The 24,759-nt window shown below is 40.5% G+C and overlaps 1 protein-coding gene across 4 annotated transcripts in view; it reads left to right on the top strand.

Moving 5' to 3' along the window:
• Positions 1 to 24,759, top strand: part of HMBOX1 (homeobox containing 1) — a 106,862-nt gene that overhangs the window by 9,979 nt on the left and 72,124 nt on the right. The window lies entirely within an intron of this gene.

Raw genomic sequence — 24,759 nt, 5'->3', positions numbered from 1 at the left:
CATAGGGGGCAGTATTATAGTAGTTATATTCTTGTACATAGGTGCAGTATTATAGTAGTTATATTCTTGTACATAGGTGCAGTATTATAGTAGTTATATTCTTGTACATAGGGGGCAGTATTATAGTAGTTATATTCTTGTATATAGGGGGCAGTATTATAGTAGTTATATGCTTGTACATAGGAGCAGTATTATAGTAGCTATATTCTTGTGTACAGGGAGCAGTATTATAGTAGTTATATTCTTGTACATAGGGGGCAGTAGTATAGTAGTTATATTCTTGTACATAGGAGCAGTATTATAGTAATATTCTTGTACATAGGGGGCAGTATTATAGTAGTTATATTCTTGTACATAGGGGACAGTATTATAGTAGTTATATTCTTGTACATAGGAGCAGTATTATAGTAGTTCTATTCTTGTACATAGGGGCAGTAGTATAGTAGTTATATTCTTGTACATAGGGGGCAGTATTATAGTAGTTATATTCTTGTACATAGGGGGCAGTATTATAGTAGTTATATTCTTGTACATAGGGGACAGTATTATAGTTATATTCCTGTACATAGCAGTATTATAGTGGTTATATTCTTGTACATAGGGGCAGTATTATAGTAGTTATATTCTTGTACATAGGGGCAGTATTATAGTAGTTATATTCTTGTACATAGGGGCAGTATTATAGTAGTTATATTCCTGTACATAGCAGTATTATAGTGGTTATATTCTTGTACATAGGGGACAGTATTATAGTAGTTATATTCCTGTACATAGCAGTATTATAGTGGTTATATTCTTGTACATAGGGGCAGTATTATAGTAGTTATATTCCTGTACATAGCAGTATTATAGTAGTTATATTCTTGTACATAGGGGCAGTATTATAGTAGTTATATTCTTGTACATAGGGGCAGTATTATAGTTATATTCTTGTACATGGGGGACAGTATTATAGTGGTTATATTCTTGTACATAGGAGCAGTATTATAGTAGTTATATTCTTGTACATAGGACCAGTATTATAGTAGTTATATTCTTGTACATAGGGGCAGTATTATAGTAGTTATATTCTTGTACATAGGAGCAGTATTATAGTAGTTCTATTCTTGTACATAGGGGCAGTAGTATAGTAGTTATATTCTTGTACATAGGGGGCAGTATTATAGTAGTTATATTCTTGTACATAGGGGGCAGTATTATAGTAGTTATATTCTTGTACATAGGGGGCAGTATTATAGTAGTTATATTCTTGTACATAGGGGGCAGTATTATAGTAGTTATATTCTTGTACATAGGGGGCAGTATTATAGTAGTTATATTCTTGTACATAGGGGGCAGTATTATAGTAGTTATATTCTTGTACATAGGGGGCAGTATTATAGTAGTTATATTCTTGTACATAGGGGGCAGTATTATAGTAGTTATATTCTTGTACATAGGGGGGGCAGTATTATAGTAGTTATATTCTTGTACATAGGGGGGGCAGTATTATAGTAGTTATATTCTTGTACATAGGGAGCCGTATTATAGTAGTTATATTCTTGTACATAGGAGCAGTATTATAGTAGCTATATTCTTGTACATAGGGGCAGTATTATAGTAGTTATTTTCTTGTACATAGGGGGCAGTATTATAGTAGTTATATTCTTGTACATAGGGGGCAGTATTATAGTAGTTATATTCTTGTACATAGGGGGCAGTATTATAGTAGTTATATTCTTGTACATAGGGGGCAGTATTATAGTAGTTATATTCTTGTACATAGGGGGGGCAGTATTATAGTAGTTATATTCTTGTACATAGGGGGCAGTATTATAGTAGTTATATTCTTGTACATAGGGAGCAGTATTATAGTAGTTATATTCTTGTACAGAGGGGGCAGTATTATAGTAGTTATATTCTTGTACATAGGAGCAGTATTATAGTAGCTATATTCTTGTACATAGGGGCAGTATTATAGTAGTTATTTTCTTGTACATAGGGGGCAGTATTATAGTAGTTATATTCTTGTACATAGGGGGCAGTATTATAGTAGTTATATTCTTGTACATAGGGGGCAGTATTATAGTAGTTATATTCTTGTACATAGGGGGCAGTATTATAGTAGTTATATTCTTGTACATAGGGGGCAGTATTATAGTAGTTATATTCTTGTACATAGGGGGCAGTATTATAGTAGTTATATTCTTGTACATAGGGGGCAGTATTATAGTAGTTATATTCTTGTACATAGGGGGGGGCAGTATTATAGTAGTTATATTCTTGTACATAGGGGGCAGTATTATAGTAGTTATATTCTTGTACATAGGGAGCAGTATTATAGTAGTTATATTCTTGTACAGAGGGGGCAGTATTATAGTAGTTATATTCTTGTACATAGGAGCAGTATTATAGTAGTTATATTCTTGTACATAGGAGCAGTATTATAGTAGCTATATTCTTGTACATAGGGGCAGTATTATAGTAGTTATTTTCTTGTACATAGGGGGCAGTATTATAGTAGTTATATTCTTGTACATAGGGGGCAGTATTATAGTAGTTATATTCTTGTACATAGGGGGCAGTATTATAGTAGTTATATTCTTGTACATAGGGGGCAGTATTATAGTAGTTATATTCTTGTACATAGGGGGGGCAGTATTATAGTAGTTATATTCTTGTACATAGGGGGCAGTATTATAGTAGTTATATTCTTGTACATAGGGAGCAGTATTATAGTAGTTATATTCTTGTACAGAGGGGGCAGTATTATAGTAGTTATATTCTTGTACATAGGAGCAGTATTATAGTAGCTATATTCTTGTACATAGGGGCAGTATTATAGTAGTTATTTTCTTGTACATAGGGGGCAGTATTATAGTAGTTATATTCTTGTACATAGGGGGCAGTATTATAGTAGTTATATTCTTGTACATAGGGGGCAGTATTATAGTAGTTATATTCTTGTACATAGGGGGCAGTATTATAGTAGTTATATTCTTGTACATAGGGGGCAGTATTATAGTAGTTATATTCTTGTACATAGGGGGCAGTATTATAGTAGTTATATTCTTGTACATAGGGGGCAGTATTATAGTAGTTATATTCTTGTACATAGGGGGCAGTATTATAGTAGTTATATTCTTGTACATAGGGGGGGCAGTATTATAGTAGTTATATTCTTGTACATAGGGGGCAGTATTATAGTAGTTATATTCTTGTACATAGGGAGCAGTATTATAGTAGTTATATTCTTGTACAGAGGGGGCAGTATTATAGTAGTTATATTCTTGTACATAGGAGCAGTATTATAGTAGCTATATTCTTGTACATAGGGGCAGTATTATAGTAGTTATTTTCTTGTACATAGGGGGCAGTATTATAGTAGTTATATTCTTGTACATAGGGGGCAGTATTATAGTAGTTATATTCTTGTACATAGGGGGCAGTATTATAGTAGTTATATTCTTGTACATAGGGGGCAGTATTATAGTAGTTATATTCTTGTACATAGGGGGCAGTATTATAGTAGTTATATTCTTGTACATAGGGGGCAGTATTATAGTAGTTATATTCTTGTACATAGGGGGCAGTATTATAGTAGTTATATTCTTGTACATAGGGGGCAGTATTATAGTAGTTATATTCTTGTACATAGGGGGCAGTATTATAGTAGTTATATTCTTGTACATAGGGGGCAGTATTATAGTAGTTATATTCTTGTACATAGGGGGCAGTATTATAGTAGTTATATTCTTGTACATAGGGGGCAGTATTATAGTAGTTATATTCTTGTACATAGGGGGCAGTATTATAGTAGTTATATTCTTGTACATAGGGGGCAGTATTATAGTAGTTATATTCTTGTACATAGGGGGCAGTATTATAGTAGTTATATTCTTGTACATAGGGGGCAGTATTATAGTAATTATATTCTTGTACATAGGGGGCAGTATTATAGTAGTTATATTCTTGTACATAGGGGGCAGTATTATAGTAGTTATATTCTTGTACATAGGTGCAGTATTATAGTAGTTATATTCTTGTACATAGGGGGCAGTATTATAGTAGTTATATTCTTGTATATAGGGGGCAGTATTATAGTAGTTATATGCTTGTACATAGGAGCAGTATTATAGTAGCTATATTCTTGTGTACAGGGAGCAGTATTATAGTAGTTATATTCTTGTACATAGGGGGCAGTAGTATAGTAGTTATATTCTTGTACATAGGAGCAGTATTATAGTAATATTCTTGTACATAGGGGGCAGTATTATAGTAGTTATATTCTTGTACATAGGAGCAGTATTATAGTAGTTCTATTCTTGTACATAGGGGCAGTAGTATAGTAGTTATATTCTTGTACATAGGGGGCAGTATTATAGTAGTTATATTCTTGTACCTAGGGGCAGTATTATAGTAGTTATATTCTTGTACATAGGTGCAGTATTATAGTAGTTATATTCTTGTACATAGGGGCAGTATTATAGTAGTTATATTCTTGTACATAGGGGGCAGTATTATAGTAGTTATTTTCTTGTACATAGGGGGCAGTATTATAGTAGTTATATTCTTGTACATAGGGGGCAGTATTATAGTAGTTATATTCTTGTACATAGGTGCAGTATTATAGTAGTTATATTCTTGTACATAGGGGGCAGTATTATAGTAGTTATATTCTTGTATATAGGGGGCAGTATTATAGTAGTTATATGCTTGTACATAGGAGCAGTATTATAGTAGCTATATTCTTGTGTACAGGGAGCAGTATTATAGTAGTTATATTCTTGTACATAGGGGGCAGTAGTATAGTAGTTATATTCTTGTACATAGGAGCAGTATTATAGTAATATTCTTGTACATAGGGGGCAGTATTATAGTAGTTATATTCTTGTACATAGGGGACAGTATTATAGTAGTTATATTCTTGTACATAGGAGCAGTATTATAGTAGTTCTATTCTTGTACATAGGGGCAGTAGTATAGTAGTTATATTCTTGTACATAGGGGGCAGTATTATAGTAGTTATATTCTTGTACATAGGGGGCAGTATTATAGTAGTTATATTCTTGTACATAGGGGACAGTATTATAGTTATATTCCTGTACATAGCAGTATTATAGTGGTTATATTCTTGTACATAGGGGCAGTATTATAGTAGTTATATTCTTGTACATAGGGGCAGTATTATAGTAGTTATATTCCTGTACATAGCAGTATTATAGTGGTTATATTCTTGTACATAGGGGACAGTATTATAGTAGTTATATTCCTGTACATAGCAGTATTATAGTGGTTATATTCTTGTACATAGGGGCAGTATTATAGTAGTTATATTCCTGTACATAGCAGTATTATAGTAGTTATATTCTTGTACATAGGGGCAGTATTATAGTAGTTATATTCTTGTACATAGGGGCAGTATTATAGTTATATTCTTGTACATGGGGGACAGTATTATAGTGGTTATATTCTTGTACATAGGAGCAGTATTATAGTAGTTATATTCTTGTACATAGGACCAGTATTATAGTAGTTATATTCTTGTACATAGGGGCAGTATTATAGTAGTTATATTCTTGTACATAGGAGCAGTATTATAGTAGTTCTATTCTTGTACATAGGGGCAGTAGTATAGTAGTTATATTCTTGTACATAGGGGGCAGTATTATAGTAGTTATATTCTTGTACATAGGGGGCAGTATTATAGTAGTTATATTCTTGTACATAGGGGGCAGTATTATAGTAGTTATATTCTTGTACATAGGGGGCAGTATTATAGTAGTTATATTCTTGTACATAGGGGGCAGTATTATAGTAGTTATATTCTTGTACATAGGGGGCAGTATTATAGTAGTTATATTCTTGTACATAGGGGGCAGTATTATAGTAGTTATATTCTTGTACATAGGGGGGGCAGTATTATAGTAGTTATATTCTTGTACATAGGGGGGGCAGTATTATAGTAGTTATATTCTTGTACATAGGGAGCCGTATTATAGTAGTTATATTCTTGTACAGAGGGGCAGTATTATAGTAGTTATATTCTTGTACATAGGTGCAGTATTATAGTAGTTATATTCTTGTACATAGGGGCAGTATTATAGTAGTTATATTCTTGTACATAGGGGGCAGTATTATAGTAGTTATTTTCTTGTACATAGGGGCAGTATTATAGTAGTTATATTCTTGTACATAGGGGGCAGTATTATAGTAGTTATATTCTTGTACATAGGTGCAGTATTATAGTAGTTATATTCTTGTACATAGGTGCAGTATTATAGTAGTTATATTCTTGTACATAGGGGGCAGTATTATAGTAGTTATATTCTTGTATATAGGGGGCAGTATTATAGTAGTTATATGCTTGTACATAGGAGCAGTATTATAGTAGCTATATTCTTGTGTACAGGGAGCAGTATTATAGTAGTTATATTCTTGTACATAGGGGGCAGTAGTATAGTAGTTATATTCTTGTACATAGGAGCAGTATTATAGTAATATTCTTGTACATAGGGGGCAGTATTATAGTAGTTATATTCTTGTACATAGGGGACAGTATTATAGTAGTTATATTCTTGTACATAGGAGCAGTATTATAGTAGTTCTATTCTTGTACATAGGGGCAGTAGTATAGTAGTTATATTCTTGTACATAGGGGGCAGTATTATAGTAGTTATATTCTTGTACATAGGGGGCAGTATTATAGTAGTTATATTCTTGTACATAGGGGACAGTATTATAGTTATATTCCTGTACATAGCAGTATTATAGTGGTTATATTCTTGTACATAGGGGCAGTATTATAGTAGTTATATTCTTGTACATAGGGGCAGTATTATAGTAGTTATATTCTTGTACATAGGGGCAGTATTATAGTAGTTATATTCCTGTACATAGCAGTATTATAGTGGTTATATTCTTGTACATAGGGGACAGTATTATAGTAGTTATATTCCTGTACATAGCAGTATTATAGTGGTTATATTCTTGTACATAGGGGCAGTATTATAGTAGTTATATTCCTGTACATAGCAGTATTATAGTAGTTATATTCTTGTACATAGGGGCAGTATTATAGTAGTTATATTCTTGTACATAGGGGCAGTATTATAGTTATATTCTTGTACATGGGGGACAGTATTATAGTGGTTATATTCTTGTACATAGGAGCAGTATTATAGTAGTTATATTCTTGTACATAGGACCAGTATTATAGTAGTTATATTCTTGTACATAGGGGCAGTATTATAGTAGTTATATTCTTGTACATAGGAGCAGTATTATAGTAGTTCTATTCTTGTACATAGGGGCAGTAGTATAGTAGTTATATTCTTGTACATAGGGGGCAGTATTATAGTAGTTATATTCTTGTACATAGGGGGCAGTATTATAGTAGTTATATTCTTGTACATAGGGGGCAGTATTATAGTAGTTATATTCTTGTACATAGGGGGCAGTATTATAGTAGTTATATTCTTGTACATAGGGGGCAGTATTATAGTAGTTATATTCTTGTACATAGGGGGCAGTATTATAGTAGTTATATTCTTGTACATAGGGGGCAGTATTATAGTAGTTATATTCTTGTACATAGGGGGGCAGTATTATAGTAGTTATATTCTTGTACATAGGGGGGGCAGTATTATAGTAGTTATATTCTTGTACATAGGGGGGGCAGTATTATAGTAGTTATATTCTTGTACATAGGGAGCCGTATTATAGTAGTTATATTCTTGTACATAGGAGCAGTATTATAGTAGCTATATTCTTGTACATAGGGGCAGTATTATAGTAGTTATTTTCTTGTACATAGGGGGCAGTATTATAGTAGTTATATTCTTGTACATAGGGGGCAGTATTATAGTAGTTATATTCTTGTACATAGGGGGCAGTATTATAGTAGTTATATTCTTGTACATAGGGGGGCAGTATTATAGTAGTTATATTCTTGTACATAGGGGGGCAGTATTATAGTAGTTATATTCTTGTACATAGGGGGCAGTATTATAGTAGTTATATTCTTGTACATAGGGAGCAGTATTATAGTAGTTATATTCTTGTACATAGGGGCAGTATTATAGTAGTTATATTCTTGTACATAGGGGCAGTATTATAGTAGCTTATATTCTTGTACATAGGGGGCAGTATTATAGTAGTTATATTCTTGTACATAGGGGGCAGTATTATAGTAGTTATATTCTTGTACATAGGGGGCAGTATTATAGTAGTTATATTCTTGTACATAGGGGGCAGTATTATAGTAGTTATATTCTTGTACATAGGGGGCAGTATTATAGTAGTTATATTCTTGTACATAGGGGGCAGTATTATAGTAGTTATATTCTTGTACATAGGGGGGCAGTATTATAGTAGTTATATTCTTGTACATAGGGGGCAGTATTATAGTAGTTATATTCTTGTACATAGGGGGGGCAGTATTATAGTAGTTATATTCTTGTACATAGGGGGCAGTATTATAGTAGTTATATTCTTGTACATAGGAGCAGTATTATAGTAGTTATATTCTTGTACAGAGGGGGCAGTATTATAGTAGTTATATTCTTGTACATAGGAGCAGTATTATAGTAGTTATATTCTTGTACATAGGAGCAGTATTATAGTAGCTATATTCTTGTACCATAGGAGCAGTATTATAGTAGCTATATTCTTGTACATAGGGGCAGTATTATAGTAGTTATTTTCTTGTACATAGGGGGCAGTATTATAGTAGTTATATTCTTGTACATAGGGGGCAGTATTATAGTAGTTATATTCTTGTACATAGGGGGCAGTATTATAGTAGTTATATTCTTGTACATAGGGGGCAGTATTATAGTAGTTATATTCTTGTACATAGGGGGGGCAGTATTATAGTAGTTATATTCTTGTACATAGGGGGCAGTATTATAGTAGTTATATTCTTGTACATAGGGAGCAGTATTATAGTAGTTATATTCTTGTACAGAGGGGGCAGTATTATAGTAGTTATATTCTTGTACATAGGAGCAGTATTATAGTAGCTATATTCTTGTACATAGGGGCAGTATTATAGTAGTTATTTTCTTGTACATAGGGGGCAGTATTATAGTAGTTATATTCTTGTACATAGGGGGCAGTATTATAGTAGTTATATTCTTGTACATAGGGGGCAGTATTATAGTAGTTATATTCTTGTACATAGGGGGCAGTATTATAGTAGTTATATTCTTGTACATAGGGGGCAGTATTATAGTAGTTATATTCTTGTACATAGGGGGCAGTATTATAGTAGTTATATTCTTGTACATAGGGGGCAGTATTATAGTAGTTATATTCTTGTACATAGGGGGCAGTATTATAGTAGTTATATTCTTGTACATAGGGGGGGGCAGTATTATAGTAGTTATATTCTTGTACATAGGGGGCAGTATTATAGTAGTTATATTCTTGTACATAGGGAGCAGTATTATAGTAGTTATATTCTTGTACAGAGGGGGCAGTATTATAGTAGTTATATTCTTGTACATAGGAGCAGTATTATAGTAGCTATATTCTTGTACATAGGGGCAGTATTATAGTAGTTATTTTCTTGTACATAGGGGGCAGTATTATAGTAGTTATATTCTTGTACATAGGGGGCAGTATTATAGTAGTTATATTCTTGTACATAGGGGGCAGTATTATAGTAGTTATATTCTTGTACATAGGGGGCAGTATTATAGTAGTTATATTCTTGTACATAGGGGGCAGTATTATAGTAGTTATATTCTTGTACATAGGGGGCAGTATTATAGTAGTTATATTCTTGTACATAGGGGGCAGTATTATAGTAGTTATATTCTTGTACATAGGGGGCAGTATTATAGTAGTTATATTCTTGTACATAGGGGGCAGTATTATAGTAGTTATATTCTTGTACATAGGGGGCAGTATTATAGTAGTTATATTCTTGTACATAGGGGGCAGTATTATAGTAGTTATATTCTTGTACATAGGGGGCAGTATTATAGTAGTTATATTCTTGTACATAGGGGGCAGTATTATAGTAGTTATATTCTTGTACATAGGGGGCAGTATTATAGTAGTTATATTCTTGTACATAGGGGGCAGTATTATAGTAGTTATATTCTTGTACATAGGGGGCAGTATTATAGTAATTATATTCTTGTACATAGGGGGCAGTATTATAGTAGTTATATTCTTGTACATAGGGGGCAGTATTATAGTAGTTATATTCTTGTACATAGGTGCAGTATTATAGTAGTTATATTCTTGTACATAGGGGGCAGTATTATAGTAGTTATATTCTTGTATATAGGGGGCAGTATTATAGTAGTTATATGCTTGTACATAGGAGCAGTATTATAGTAGCTATATTCTTGTGTACAGGGAGCAGTATTATAGTAGTTATATTCTTGTACATAGGGGGCAGTAGTATAGTAGTTATATTCTTGTACATAGGAGCAGTATTATAGTAATATTCTTGTACATAGGGGGCAGTATTATAGTAGTTATATTCTTGTACATAGGGGACAGTATTATAGTAGTTATATTCTTGTACATAGGAGCAGTATTATAGTAGTTCTATTCTTGTACATAGGGGCAGTAGTATAGTAGTTATATTCTTGTACATAGGGGGCAGTATTATAGTAGTTATATTCTTGTACATAGGGGCAGTATTATAGTAGTTATATTCTTGTACATAGGGGCAGTATTATAGTAGTTATATTCTTGTACATAGGGGCAGTATTATAGTAGTTATATTCTTGTACATAGGGGGCAGTATTATAGTAGTTATTTTCTTGTACATAGGGGGCAGTATTATAGTAGTTATATTCTTGTACATAGGGGGCAGTATTATAGTAGTTATATTCTTGTACATAGGTGCAGTATTATAGTAGTTATATTCTTGTACATAGGGGGCAGTATTATAGTAGTTATATTCTTGTATATAGGGGGCAGTATTATAGTAGTTATATGCTTGTACATAGGAGCAGTATTATAGTAGCTATATTCTTGTGTACAGGGAGCAGTATTATAGTAGTTATATTCTTGTACATAGGGGGCAGTAGTATAGTAGTTATATTCTTGTACATAGGAGCAGTATTATAGTAATATTCTTGTACATAGGGGGCAGTATTATAGTAGTTATATTCTTGTACATAGGGGACAGTATTATAGTAGTTATATTCTTGTACATAGGAGCAGTATTATAGTAGTTCTATTCTTGTACATAGGGGCAGTAGTATAGTAGTTATATTCTTGTACATAGGGGGCAGTATTATAGTAGTTATATTCTTGTACATAGGGGGCAGTATTATAGTAGTTATATTCTTGTACATAGGGGACAGTATTATAGTTATATTCCTGTACATAGCAGTATTATAGTGGTTATATTCTTGTACATAGGGGCAGTATTATAGTAGTTATATTCTTGTACATAGGGGCAGTATTATAGTAGTTATATTCCTGTACATAGCAGTATTATAGTGGTTATATTCTTGTACATAGGGGACAGTATTATAGTAGTTATATTCCTGTACATAGCAGTATTATAGTGGTTATATTCTTGTACATAGGGGCAGTATTATAGTAGTTATATTCCTGTACATAGCAGTATTATAGTAGTTATATTCTTGTACATAGGGGCAGTATTATAGTAGTTATATTCTTGTACATAGGGGCAGTATTATAGTTATATTCTTGTACATGGGGGACAGTATTATAGTGGTTATATTCTTGTACATAGGAGCAGTATTATAGTAGTTATATTCTTGTACATAGGACCAGTATTATAGTAGTTATATTCTTGTACATAGGGGCAGTATTATAGTAGTTATATTCTTGTACATAGGAGCAGTATTATAGTAGTTCTATTCTTGTACATAGGGGCAGTAGTATAGTAGTTATATTCTTGTACATAGGGGGCAGTATTATAGTAGTTATATTCTTGTACATAGGGGGCAGTATTATAGTAGTTATATTCTTGTACATAGGGGGCAGTATTATAGTAGTTATATTCTTGTACATAGGGGGCAGTATTATAGTAGTTATATTCTTGTACATAGGGGGCAGTATTATAGTAGTTATATTCTTGTACATAGGGGGCAGTATTATAGTAGTTATATTCTTGTACATAGGGGGCAGTATTATAGTAGTTATATTCTTGTACATAGGGGGCAGTATTATAGTAGTTATATTCTTGTACATAGGGGGGGCAGTATTATAGTAGTTATATTCTTGTACATAGGGGGGGCAGTATTATAGTAGTTATATTCTTGTACATAGGGAGCCGTATTATAGTAGTTATATTCTTGTACAGAGGGGGCAGTATTATAGTAGTTATATTCTTGTACATAGGAGCAGTATTATAGTAGCTATATTCTTGTACATAGGGGCAGTATTATAGTAGTTATATTCTTGTACATAGGGGGCAGTATTATAGTAGTTATATTCTTGTACATAGGGGGCAGTATTATAGTAGTTATATTCTTGTACATAGGGGGCAGTATTATAGTAGTTATATTCTTGTACATAGGGGGCAGTATTATAGTAGTTATATTCTTGTACATAGGGGGGGCAGTATTATAGTAGTTATATTCTTGTACATAGGGGGCAGTATTATAGTAGTTATATTCTTGTACATAGGGAGCAGTATTATAGTAGTTATATTCTTGTACAGAGGGGGCAGTATTATAGTAGTTATATTCTTGTACATAGGAGCAGTCTTATAGTAGCTATATTCTTGTACATAGGGGCAGTATTATAGTAGTTATTTTCTTGTACATAGGGGGCAGTATTATAGTAGTTATATTCTTGTACATAGGGGGCAGTATTATAGTAGTTATATTCTTGTACATAGGGGGCAGTATTATAGTAGTTATATTCTTGTACATAGGGGGCAGTATTATAGTAGTTATATTCTTGTACATAGGGGGCAGTATTATAGTAGTTATATTCTTGTACATAGGGGGCAGTATTATAGTAGTTATATTCTTGTACATAGGGGGGGCAGTATTATAGTAGTTATATTCTTGTACATAGGGGGCAGTATTATAGTAGTTATATTCTTGTACATAGGGAGCAGTATTATAGTAGTTATATTCTTGTACAGAGGGGGCAGTATTATAGTAGTTATATTCTTGTACATAGGAGCAGTATTATAGTAGCTATATTCTTGTACATAGGGGCAGTATTATAGTAGTTATTTTCTTGTACATAGGGGGCAGTATTATAGTAGTTATATTCTTGTACATAGGGGGTAGTATTATAGTAGTTATATTCTTGTACATAGGGGGCAGTATTATAGTAGTTATATTCTTGTACATAGGGGGCAGTATTATAGTAGTTATATTCTTGTACATAGGGGGCAGTATTATAGTAGTTATATTCTTGTACATAGGGGGCAGTATTATAGTAGTTATATTCTTGTACATAGGGGGCAGTATTATAGTAGTTATATTCTTGTACATAGGGGGCAGTATTATAGTAGTTATATTCTTGTACATAGGGGGCAGTATTATAGTAGTTATATTCTTGTACATAGGGGGCAGTATTATAGTAGTTATATTCTTGTACATAGGGGGCAGTATTATAGTAGTTATATTCTTGTACATAGGGGGCAGTATTATAGTAGTTATATTCTTGTACATAGGGGGCAGTATTATAGTAGTTATATTCTTGTATATATCGTGGGGAAAATAAGTATTTGATTCTCTGCCGATTTTACCCACCTAAAAAGAATGGAGAGATCTGTATTTCTTGTAGATAACTTCGACTGTGACAGAATAAAAAAAATCCAGAACATTCCATTCTGATTTCTAAATAATTAATTTGCATTTTATTGCATGAAATAAGTATTTGATCCAATAGAAAACCAGAACTTAATATTTAGTAGAAACCTTTGTTTGCAGTTGCAGAGGTCGGATGTTTCTGGTAGTTCTTGACCAGGTTTGCACACACTGCAGCAGGGATTCAGCAACTCCTCCATACAGATCTTCTCCAGATCTTTCAGGTCACTCCTCCATACAGATATTCTCCAGATCTTTCAGGTCACTCCTCCGTACAGATCTTCTCCAGATCGTTCAGGTCACTCCTCCATACAGATCTTCTCCAGATCTTTCAGGTCACTCCTCCATACAGATCTTCTCCAGATCTTTCAGGTCACTCCTCCATACAGATCTTCTCCAGATCTTTCAGGTCACTCCTCCATACAGATCTTCTCCAGATCGTTCAGGTCACTCCTCCATACAGATCTTCTCCATATCTTTCGGGTCACTCCTCCATACGGATCTTCTCCAGATCTTTCAGGTCACTCCTCCATACGGATCTTCTCCAGATCTTTCAGGTCACTCCTCCATACAGATCTTCTCTAGATCTTTCGGGTCACTCCTCCATTCGGATCTTCTCTGGATCTTTCAGGTCACTCCTTCATACAGATCTTCTCTGGATCTTTCAGGTCACTCCTTCATACAGATCTTCTCCGGATCTTTCAGGTCACTCCTCCATACAGATCTTCTCCAAATCTTTCAGGTCACTCCTCCATACAGATCTTCTCCAAATCTTTCAGGTCACTCCTCCATACAGATCTTCTCCAGATCTTTCAGGTCACTCCTCCATACAGATCTTCTCCAGATCTTTCAGGTCACTCCTCCATACAGATCTTCTCCAAATCTATCAGGTTACTCCTTCATACAGATCTTCCCCAGATCTCTGGGGTCACTCCTCCATACGGATCGTCTCCAGATCTTTCAGGTTTCGGGGCGGTCACTGGGCAACATTCAGTTTCAGCTCCCTCCAAAGATTTTCTATTGGGTTCAGGTCTGGAGAATGACTAGGCCACTCCAATACCTTGAAATGCTTTTTACGGAGCCGCTCCTTAGTTGCCCTGGCTGTGTGTTTCGGGTCATTGTCATGCTGGAAAACCCAGCCACGACCCATCTTCAATGCTCTTACAGAGGGAAGGAGGTTGTTAGAGATATATGACCCCATCCATTCTGCGTTCAATACGATGCAGTCTTCCTTTCCCCTTTTGCAGAAAAGTCCTCCCAAAGTATGATGTTTACCGCCCCCCCCCCCCATATGCTTCACGGTTGGGACAGCGTTCTTGGGTTTGTACTCGTCCTTCTTCTTCCTCCAAAAAGAGCGAGAGGCGTTGACACCCAAAATGTTCTATTTTGGTCTCATCTGACCACATGACCTTCTCCCATGCCTCCTCTAGATCATCCAGATGGTTGTTGGTGAACTTCATACGGACCTGGACATGTGCTGGCGTGAGCAGGAGGACCTTGCGAGCCCTGAAAGATTGTAATCCATGATGGCGTAGTGTATTACTAACAGTAATCTTTGAGACTGTGGTCCTCACTGTCTTCAGGTTATTGACCAGGTCCTCTTGTGTAGTTCTGGGCTGATTCCTGACCTTTCTCAGAATCCTCCTTGCCCCATGAGGCAAGATCTTGCATGGAGCTGCAGACAGAGTGAGATGACAGCCATCTTGTGTTTCTACCATTTTCTAATGATTGCACCAACAGTTGTTGCCTTCTCACCAAGCTGCTTGCCGATTGTCCTGTATTCTATCCCAGCCTTGTGCAGGTCTACAATTTTTGTCCACGGTGTCCTCAGACAGCTCTTTGGTCTTGGCCATGGTGGAGAGGTTGGAGTGTGATTGAGTGTGTGGGCAGATATCTGTTATACAGGTAACGAGGTTACACAGGTGCAATTAATACAGGTAATGAGGGAAGAGTAGGAGGAAATAACCGGTCTGTGAGAGCAGAATTCTTGCTGGTTGGTCGGTGATAAAATACTTATTTCATGCAATAAAATGCAAATTAATTATGTTATAAATCCTACAATGGGATTTTCTGGATTTTTTTGTCTGTCTGTCACAGTTAAAGTTACTTACGATAAAAATGACAGAAATCTCCATTCTTTGTAGGAGGGAAAACTTGCAAAATTGTCAGAGGATCAAATACTTATTTTTTCAATCGCATATATTTTTATTTTTTATGAATGAATCCTGTTGTTGGATAACATTATTTTTATTTTTTTTTTGTTTCTTTTTTATTTGTGCATTATTAAAATTCAATTTCTGTAGAATACTACGTAAAAGTTTTAGGCAGCTGTGGAAAAAGTTTAGATTGCTAAAAATAAAGTAAATGAGGAAATGAGAAATGTAAATCCCTTCAGTATTCGGTGACCACACGTCTCCTCCATCCTCAGTATTCGGTGACCGCCCGTCTCCTCCATCCTCAGTATTCGGTGACCACACGTCTCCTCCATCCTCAGTATTCGGTGACCGCCCGTCTCCTCCATCCTCAGTATTCGGCGACCGCCCGTGTCCTCCCTCCTCAGTATTCGGCGACCGCCCGTGTCCTCCCTCCTCAGTATTCGGCGACCGCCCGTGTCCTCCCTCCTCAGTATTCGGCGACCGCCCGTGTCCTCCCTCCTCAGTATTCGGCGACCGCCCGTGTCCTCCCTCCTCAGTATTCGGCGACCGCCCGTGTCCTCCCTCCTCAGTATTCGGCGACCGCCCGTGTCCTCCCTCCTCAGTATTCGGCGACCGCCCGTGTCCTCCCTCCTCAGTATTCGGCGACCGCCCGTGTCCTCCCTCCTCAGTATTCGGCGACCGCCCGTGTCCTCCCTCCTCAGTATTCGGCGACCGCCCGTGTCCTCCCTCCTCAGTATTCGGCGACCGCCCGTGTCCTCCCTCCTCAGTATTCGGCGACCGCCCGTGTCCTCCCTCCTCAGTATTCGGCGACCGCCCGTGTCCTCCCTCCTCAGTATTCGGCGACCGCCCGTGTCCTCCCTCCTCAGTATTCGGCGACCGCCCGTGTCCTCCCTCCTCAGTATTCGGCGACCGCCCGTGTCCTCCCTCCTCAGTATTCGGCGACCGCCCGTGTCCTCCCTCCTCAGTATTCGGCGACCGCCCGTCTCCTCCCTCCTCAGTATTCGGCGACCGCCCGTCTCCTCCCTCCTCAGTATTCGGCGACCGCCCGTCTCCTCCCTCCTCAGTATTCGGCGACCGCCCGTCTCCTCCCTCCTCAGTATTCGGCGACCGCCCGTCTCCTCCCTCCTCAGTATTCGGCGACCGCCCGTCTCCTCCCTCCTCAGTATTCGGCGACCGCCCGTCTCCTCCCTCCTCAGTATTCGGCGACCGCCCGTCTCCTCCCTCCTCAGTATTCGGCGACCGCCCGTCTCCTCCCTCCTCAGTATTCGGCGACCGCCCGTCTCCTCCCTCCTCAGTATTCGGCGACCGCCCGTCTCCTCCCTCCTCAGTATTCGGCGACCGCCCGTCTCCTCCCTCCTCAGTATTCGGCGACCGCCCGTCTCCTCCCTCCTCAGTATTCGGCGACCGCCCGTCTCCTCCATCACTTCTTCTTGTCACTTGTACACAGTGTATGAAGGATCTCGGCAGGAGGTTCTTCCCAATATCTTGGAGCCCTGACCCCCGATCTTCTGTGTATGAGGCTTGTGTGGATCCTTCGGTCTCTTTACCCCAGACAGACGGGCTGATGTGAGATCAGGGCTCTGTGGGGCCGGATCATCACCCCCAGGACTCCTCGCTCTTTATGACCTTGGTTGGATGTTGGGGATCATTGTCCGGAGACAGACGCCCCTGTGTTGCTGTTTGTCCCCGGTTTCCCCAGTCTTGGTCCCGGCGGTCTCACTTACGCCGGTGTCTGGCTGTGGTACCATCTTCTCGCCTCTTGCTATCTGTGATACATATTTTTTCTCCATACCTCCTGTGCTATATTTGGACTTGTCGTCATCCCTCTCCCCATTTGGGTCACATTTACACTGAAAAGTCCTTGAGACGCTGGGACACTTTGTTCTCGCAGCTCTGGAGTTTCCTCCGCGGCAGACATGCAAGAGCTGAATTATTAATGAATGGTATTTTCATATTTTGTGTATGGATACGATTGTCTCCGGGCTCAGACTTCACGGGAATCCTGTACAGGCGGGGAATGTGGCTGCAGGGGTTAAATCTGTGCATTATTTTATCCTATGATGGGTAGGACACGCCGGCACTGGGGAGGGAGCAGATGTCTGCACTCTTCTGTACCCGGGGGTTGCTCCGTGCATATAACATCCCTGACGTGTTGCACATAGGCTTGATTATTGGGTGCAGCACGAGGGGTAAAGGATCTCTATTTCAGGCCTATATGGCAGGTCCGTTATGGGACGACCCCTATAAGAAGCTCATTTCCCCAGTAGCCTCATTATTAGGCATATATTCTCTATGGGACGGCTGGAGTAAGCCGAGCATGCGCAGCTCCGCTCAGGATAGAGCTCTGCACAGCCCATGGCACAGATGCCAAAACCCCAATCTCAGGATCACGAGGAGGCAGGGGGGGGGTGTCGCAGTGTTCGGACTTCCAGGAGAGCAGCCATTTATCCGCTATCCTATGTTTTGGGCCGCTATGGGGCCGAGGATCTTTGTTTTGGGCCGCTATGGGGCCGAGGATCTTTGTTTTGGGCCGCTATGGGGCCGAGGATCTTTGTTTTGGGCCACTATGGGGCCGAGCATCTTTGTTTTGGGCCGCTATGGGGCCGAGGATCTTTGTTTTGGGCCGCTATGGGGCCGAGGATCTTTGTTTTGGTACGCTATGGGGCCGAGGATCTTTGTTTTGGTACGCTATGGGGCCGAGGATCCTTGTCTTGGGCCGCTATGGGGCCAAGGATCCTTGTTTTGGGCCGCTATGGGGCCGAGGATCTTTGTTTTGGGCCGCTATGGGGCCGAGGATCTTTGTTTTGGGCCGCTATGGGGCCGAGGATCTTTGTTTTGGGCCGCTATGGGGCCGAGCATCTTTGTTTTGGTACGCTATGGGGCCGAGGATCTTTGTTTTGGTACGCTATGGGGCCGAGGATCTTTGTTTTGGTACGCTATGGGGCCGAGGATCCTTGTCTTGGGCCGCTATGGGGCCGAGGATCCTTGTCTTGGGCCGCTATGGGGCCGAGGATCCTTGTTTTGGGCCGCTATAGGGCCGAGGATCCTTGTCTTGGGCCTCTATGGGGCCGAGGATCCTTGTCTTGGGCCTCTATGGGGCCGAGGATCCTTGTTTTGGGCCGCTATGGGGCCGAGGATCCTTGTTTTGGGCCGCTATGGGGCCGAGGATCCTTGTTTTGGGCCGCTATGGGGCCGAGGATCCTTGTTTTGGGCCGCTATGGGGCCGAGGATCCTTGTTTTGGGCCGCTATGGGGCCGAGGATCCTTGTTTTGGGCCGCTATGGGGCCGAGGATCCTTGTTTTGGGCCGCTATGGGGCCGAGGATCCTTGTTTTGGGCCGCTATGGGGCCGAGGATCCTTGTTTTGGGCCGCTATGGGGCCGAGGATCCTTGTTTTGGGCCGCTATGGGGCCGAGGATCCTTGTTTTGGGCCGCTATGGGGCCGAGGATCCTTGTTTTGGGCCGCTATGGGGCCGAGGATCCTTGTTTTGGGCCGCTATGGGGCCGAGGATCCTTGTTTTGGGCCGCTATGGGGCCGAGGATCCTTGTCTTGGGCCGCTATGGGGCCGAGGATCCTTGTCTTGGGCCGCCAGGGGCCGAGCACATCTTTTTCTTTCTTTTTTTTTGGGCCCTGTATGTGTTGTAAATATTGCCACATTTCCTGCTAGCTCAGTACTTAGACCCCAGCTGAGTAACGAGAAAGTGTATAAGCAGAGGGGTTGATGGGGTAATCAAGACCCTCAACCAACGCCAATGACGAACCACTTAGATGCCACGGTCGTTATTGAACGCGGCATCTAAGAGGTAACACATCTGGATCTCAGTTATCTCTGATCCCTGCAGTTGCTCGGTTTTTGGCTGTATAACTATAAAGCTGCCCATACACACGCTGTCGGTTGATGGCTGTCGGTTGATGGCTGTCGGTTGATGGCTCGGGCGCCTTCAGTGGCAGCTTCTAAATCTGATCCATCCCTCTCTGCCCTGACATCATCTGCCGGGGGAGAACTAGGATCCTCCGTACACATCAGATGGTTGTCTGCGCCCCATCCTCAGAATCGACTGTCTTTAATGTGTAATCTGGAGAGGTTTATTGCTGCTGCTACTAGAGAAGGCTGTAAATCAGTTTCCTTCCCCATCTGGCAGCTGACAGAACGGTCCCTTTAGACTTTTTAACCCGGCAAAACGAGTTTTCCCATCAGGCGCCGCTCACGCTTTTACAAGACTCGTTGCAATGTATCAGTCCTGTAAACGGGCAGCTTAGGGAAGATGTTCATCCTCTGACGGGCGGTTGTGGTTCATCTAGTGGCAGCTGCAATGCCTGCTCTATTGGAAGCATAGGGGGACGGTGGGCGTCTGATGGCTTTTGTTTTTTCCTGATACCTTTAGACTGACAGTAGCATGAAACGCGTGCAGAAATCAAAGAAACGCGTCTCTGTAGCCGGCAGCAGGTCTGGTGCAGCGCGGTCACCGGCGTGTGGTCTCCCTACAATAATAGAGACGACCCTGGATACGGAGGCAGACGGCGGTCTCTGATGCCCCCGTCATCAACACGACGTGAAATGAAAATCCGCATATTGCTTACTGTGGAAAGCTTTGTGCGCAGCCAGACAAGAAACGCGCAGATCACCGCAAGGCAAAAGGGATTTTTGACGATTCCAGATGTTTTCGAGAGATCAAAGGAAAGAGAATAGTCTGAATTTTCAGTTTTGTGCCCCCCCCTTTCTTTCTCTCTCTTTGGGTACAATATGAATGTAATTGCCCAGATGTCTACGGCACAGTACACCTTCACCGCTGATCATCCTGCGCAGGTATCTGACCCCTCCCAGTGTGCAGTCACATCCCTGTAATCCAGCATCCGATAATCCGAGAAAAAGAAAATTGGATATGATTTCACACTACCCCCAAAATGGGCCAGACAAAATTGTTGGCACCGTTCTAAAATTGTGGTAAGCAACTTTGTTACAAGCATGTGATGCGTTCAAACAAAGTATCATGTGTGGGCAATATGAAAATCACACCTGAAATCAGATAAAAAGGGGAGAAGTTGACCAAATCTTTGCATTGTCTGTGTATGCCACATTGAGCATGGAGAATAGAAAGCGAAGGGAACTGTGTGAGGACTTGAGAAACAAATTGTTGAAAAATGTCAACAATCTCAAGGTTACAAGTCCATCTCCAGAGATCTTGATGTTCCTTTGTCCACGGTGTGCAACATAATCAATAAGTTTACAACCCATGGCACTGTAGCTAACTAATCTCCCTGGATGTGGACAGCAGAGAAAAAGTGATGAAAGGTTGTAACGCACAATTAAGTTCCAAGGAAATTCAAGGATTCAGGGGGCATCAGTGTCAGCGTCAACTATCCGTTCACATCTGTGAAATGAAACGCTAAGGAGGAGACCCAGGAGGACCCCACTGCTGACACAGAGACCTAAAAAGCTAGACTGCAATACTGTGAGTAACCAAAATCCTTCTGGGAAAGCGTCTTGTGGACAGATGAGGCCAAGATAGAGGTTTTTGGTAAAGCACATCATTCTACTGTTTACCGAAAACAGAATGTGGCCTATAAACAAAGAGAGCACAGCACCTACAGTCACACATGGTGGAGGCTCAGAGATGTTTTGGGCTAGTTTTGCTGTCTCTGGGGCTTTGACGTGTGTGCAAGACATCATAAAATCTGAAGATTACTAAAGGATTTTGGGTGGCAATATAGTGCCAAGTGTCAGAAAACTGGGTGTGTGTCCTAGATCATGGGTCTTTCAGCAGAACAATGACCCAAACACTTCAAGAAGCCCCAGAAATGGATGGAAACAAAGTGCTGGAAAGTTCTGAAGTGTCAGCAATGAGTCCGGATCTAAACCCATTGACACCTGTGGAGAGATCGGAAAATTGCTGTGAAGAGAAGACTTCTTCAGATATGAGAGATCTGGGGAAGATTATAAAGAAGAGTCCGAGATTCCAATCACCCCCCGGATGATGGAGGTAGTTGTTGGCGGCCTGTTCTGTTGCGCTAAGCATATGATTTAATTTTTATTTATTTATTTATTTTAAAGGACTCATTTTCAGAATTGTCTTTTCATGTAGTAATAAGTCTGCATCGCCGGTGATGCCATTCACCTTTCCCCATCGTCTGCGTTGATTGTACGGACAGCAGCGCGCGCTAATAATCATTATAAAATTGAATTATTTTTTATTACAGGCACTAATAACATTTTGCTGCTCAAATATGTATCCTGGCGTAACACGGGGGAATAAATGAATAGGATGCAAATGTCAGCCACGTACCGGGCCCGGCGTAATCGGGCAGCGCGCAGCATTTGATCTTTCTCACTGGTGCACAAATATTGCGTCTATCACAGCGAATGTGTCCTCGCCGCGTACCAACAGTGCAAATATGTGACGGAGCCGCAGAGCAGAGCCCTCACCACATCCAAAAACTACAGCCCCGATCACACCGAGCTGCCCCGCAGCAGTGTGCACGACGGAGCCCTGATCACACCGAGCTGCTCCGCAGTAGTGTGCACGACGGAGCCCTGATCACACCGAGCTGCCCCGCAGCAGTGTGCACGACGGAGCCCTGATCACACCGAGCTGCTCCGCAGCAGTGTGCACGACGGAGCCCTGATCACACCGAGCTGCCCCGCAGCAGTGTGCACGACGGAGCCCTGATCACACCGAGCTGCCCCGCAGCAGTGTGCACGACGGTGCCCTGATCACACCGAGCTGCCCCGCAGCAGTGTGCACAACGGTGCCCTGATCACACCGAGCTGCCCCGCAGCAGTGTGCACGACGGAGGCAACAGGACCCAATACAGAAGAATACTAGCCTGAGCAGTCTTTCTTTCTTTCTTTTATTTCTTATCTTTTTCTCTTTTCCTCTCTTTTTTTTCTTTTTCTTTTTCTCGCGCTTTTTCACGGGCTTTTTCGCGCGTTCTTTTTTTCGCGTACGCTCTATCCTCGCGCGCGCGCTCTATCCTCGCGCGCGCGCTCTATCCTCGCGCGCGCGCTCTATCCTCGCGCGCGCGCTCTATCCTCGCGCGCGCGCTCTATCCTCGCGCGCGCGCTCTATCCTCGCGCGCGCGCTCTATCCTCGCGCGCGCGCGCTCTATCCTCGCGCGCGCGCGCTCTATCCTCGCGCGCACGCTCTTGAAATGAGTTGTTCCAATATGAAAATGAATCACCTGTGTACGGTCTTTGGTCCTGTTGGATATTTTTTTACTGGGCTAGTTACAACAGATCGGTCATCTGTAATAGAAGCACAGAATGCTTATTCTGTGGATACCTTCTGCGTTGTGACAACCCCCTTCTAAATCTTTAGCTGTCCCTCATGGGCCGGCAGCTGCTGCTCTGTTCCCGCCCCTGCTTACCAGAGGACCAGCTCAGTTCCTATGCAGGGCATTCAGCGATAATGCGGTTTTATTTTTTCAGTAAGGACAAAAGAATTGGTTGAAGATCTGCTAAGACTGTGCGATTAAATCCATGAAATCCCCTGCAGTCCTGCAGTCTGCTCCCGCCAGATGACTTGTCATTCTCAGCGTTATTTATATTCGCATATTAGAAGTTTACACCGCACTTGTGTGCGCACGAAGCACACCCTGTTCCTGCAGACATTGCGCCATTAGCATAAAGCTGAATATTAGGCGCGGGAATCCTGCGGAATTGATGTATTTATCTCCGTGTATAGGTCAGAGATTGTTGTGTGCACAAGGTAAGACGTGCAGCTCCTGCGTATTATAGCGTCATACACATGGACGTCTGCGGCTTTACCTTCATATACGTCTGTCTGCAATTATCACTAGATTGGCCTCACTAGATTGTGGTGCACTGCAAACCGATTTGCTTTGTGCGTGGCTTTAGAGGTTGGGATGATTATGGTCTTATACGCTGAATATCATATTGTAGGGCAAGAATGTGGCTGTCATTGCAGAAAACTGCACAAATCAATAGTACAAAGGAAAAATGAGCCACTTTATTCAATGCCTCCTTATAATAATAATAATAATAATAATCTTTATTTCTATAGCGCCAACATATTCCGTAGCGCTTTACAATTCAGGAGGATCATATACAAACAAGTAACAGTTATAGAAATACAATATTTAGAGGGGAAAAAAATACAACCCTGCTCGTGAGAGCTTACAATCTACAATGAGATGGGGGGAGAGGCAAGGTTCAAGTGCTTATTTACAATGACAATCCAACCATCTCACGGAAATGGGGCTGGATAATGGTTTCCTGGACCAGTGGGCCCGAGCCTTGAGATGCCTTTGGGTGCCATGGAGTTTGATGTGGAGCTATGTTGTGAGAGGTTGTAGAGGGACTATGTGAATCGAATCTGATTAGGGAGTATGATAGGCCGCCCTAAAAAGATGCGTCCTTATCTCGTAATTCACTGGGCAAAACTTCTCAAATCCATCTTGACGTGGACTGTTTGATTACTGATGCATCCGATTTGAAAGAGAAACAGACACATGCAGACTCTGCTGCTGCTTCCCAGTAAGTGTGTCATCTCACTCCATTGCTGGATTCACAGCCTTACTGCTTTCCGGTAAGTGTTTCATCTCACTCCAGTGCTGGATTCCCAGCTTGACTGCTTTCCAGTCTTTTGTCTCGCTCTAGTGCTGGATTCCCAGCTTTACTGCTTTCCAGTAAGTGTGTCATCTCACTAGTGCTGGATTCCCAGCTTGACTGCTTTCCGGTAAGTGTGTCATATCTCTCCAGTGGTGGATTCCCAGCTTTACTGCTTTCCAGTAAGTGTGTTCTCACTCCAGTGCTGGATTTGCATATATATTGCTGTCCAGTGAGTGATTCATCTCACTCCAGTGCTGGATTCCCAGCTTTACTGCTCAGTACTT

Source organism: Anomaloglossus baeobatrachus, chromosome 3 (genome assembly GCF_048569485.1).
Source record: "Anomaloglossus baeobatrachus isolate aAnoBae1 chromosome 3, aAnoBae1.hap1, whole genome shotgun sequence".
NCBI classification, from domain to species: domain Eukaryota; kingdom Metazoa; phylum Chordata; class Amphibia; order Anura; family Aromobatidae; genus Anomaloglossus; species Anomaloglossus baeobatrachus.
Note: the sequence above shows the minus strand (reverse complement) of the source record. Positions and strands in the feature narration are given on the sequence as shown.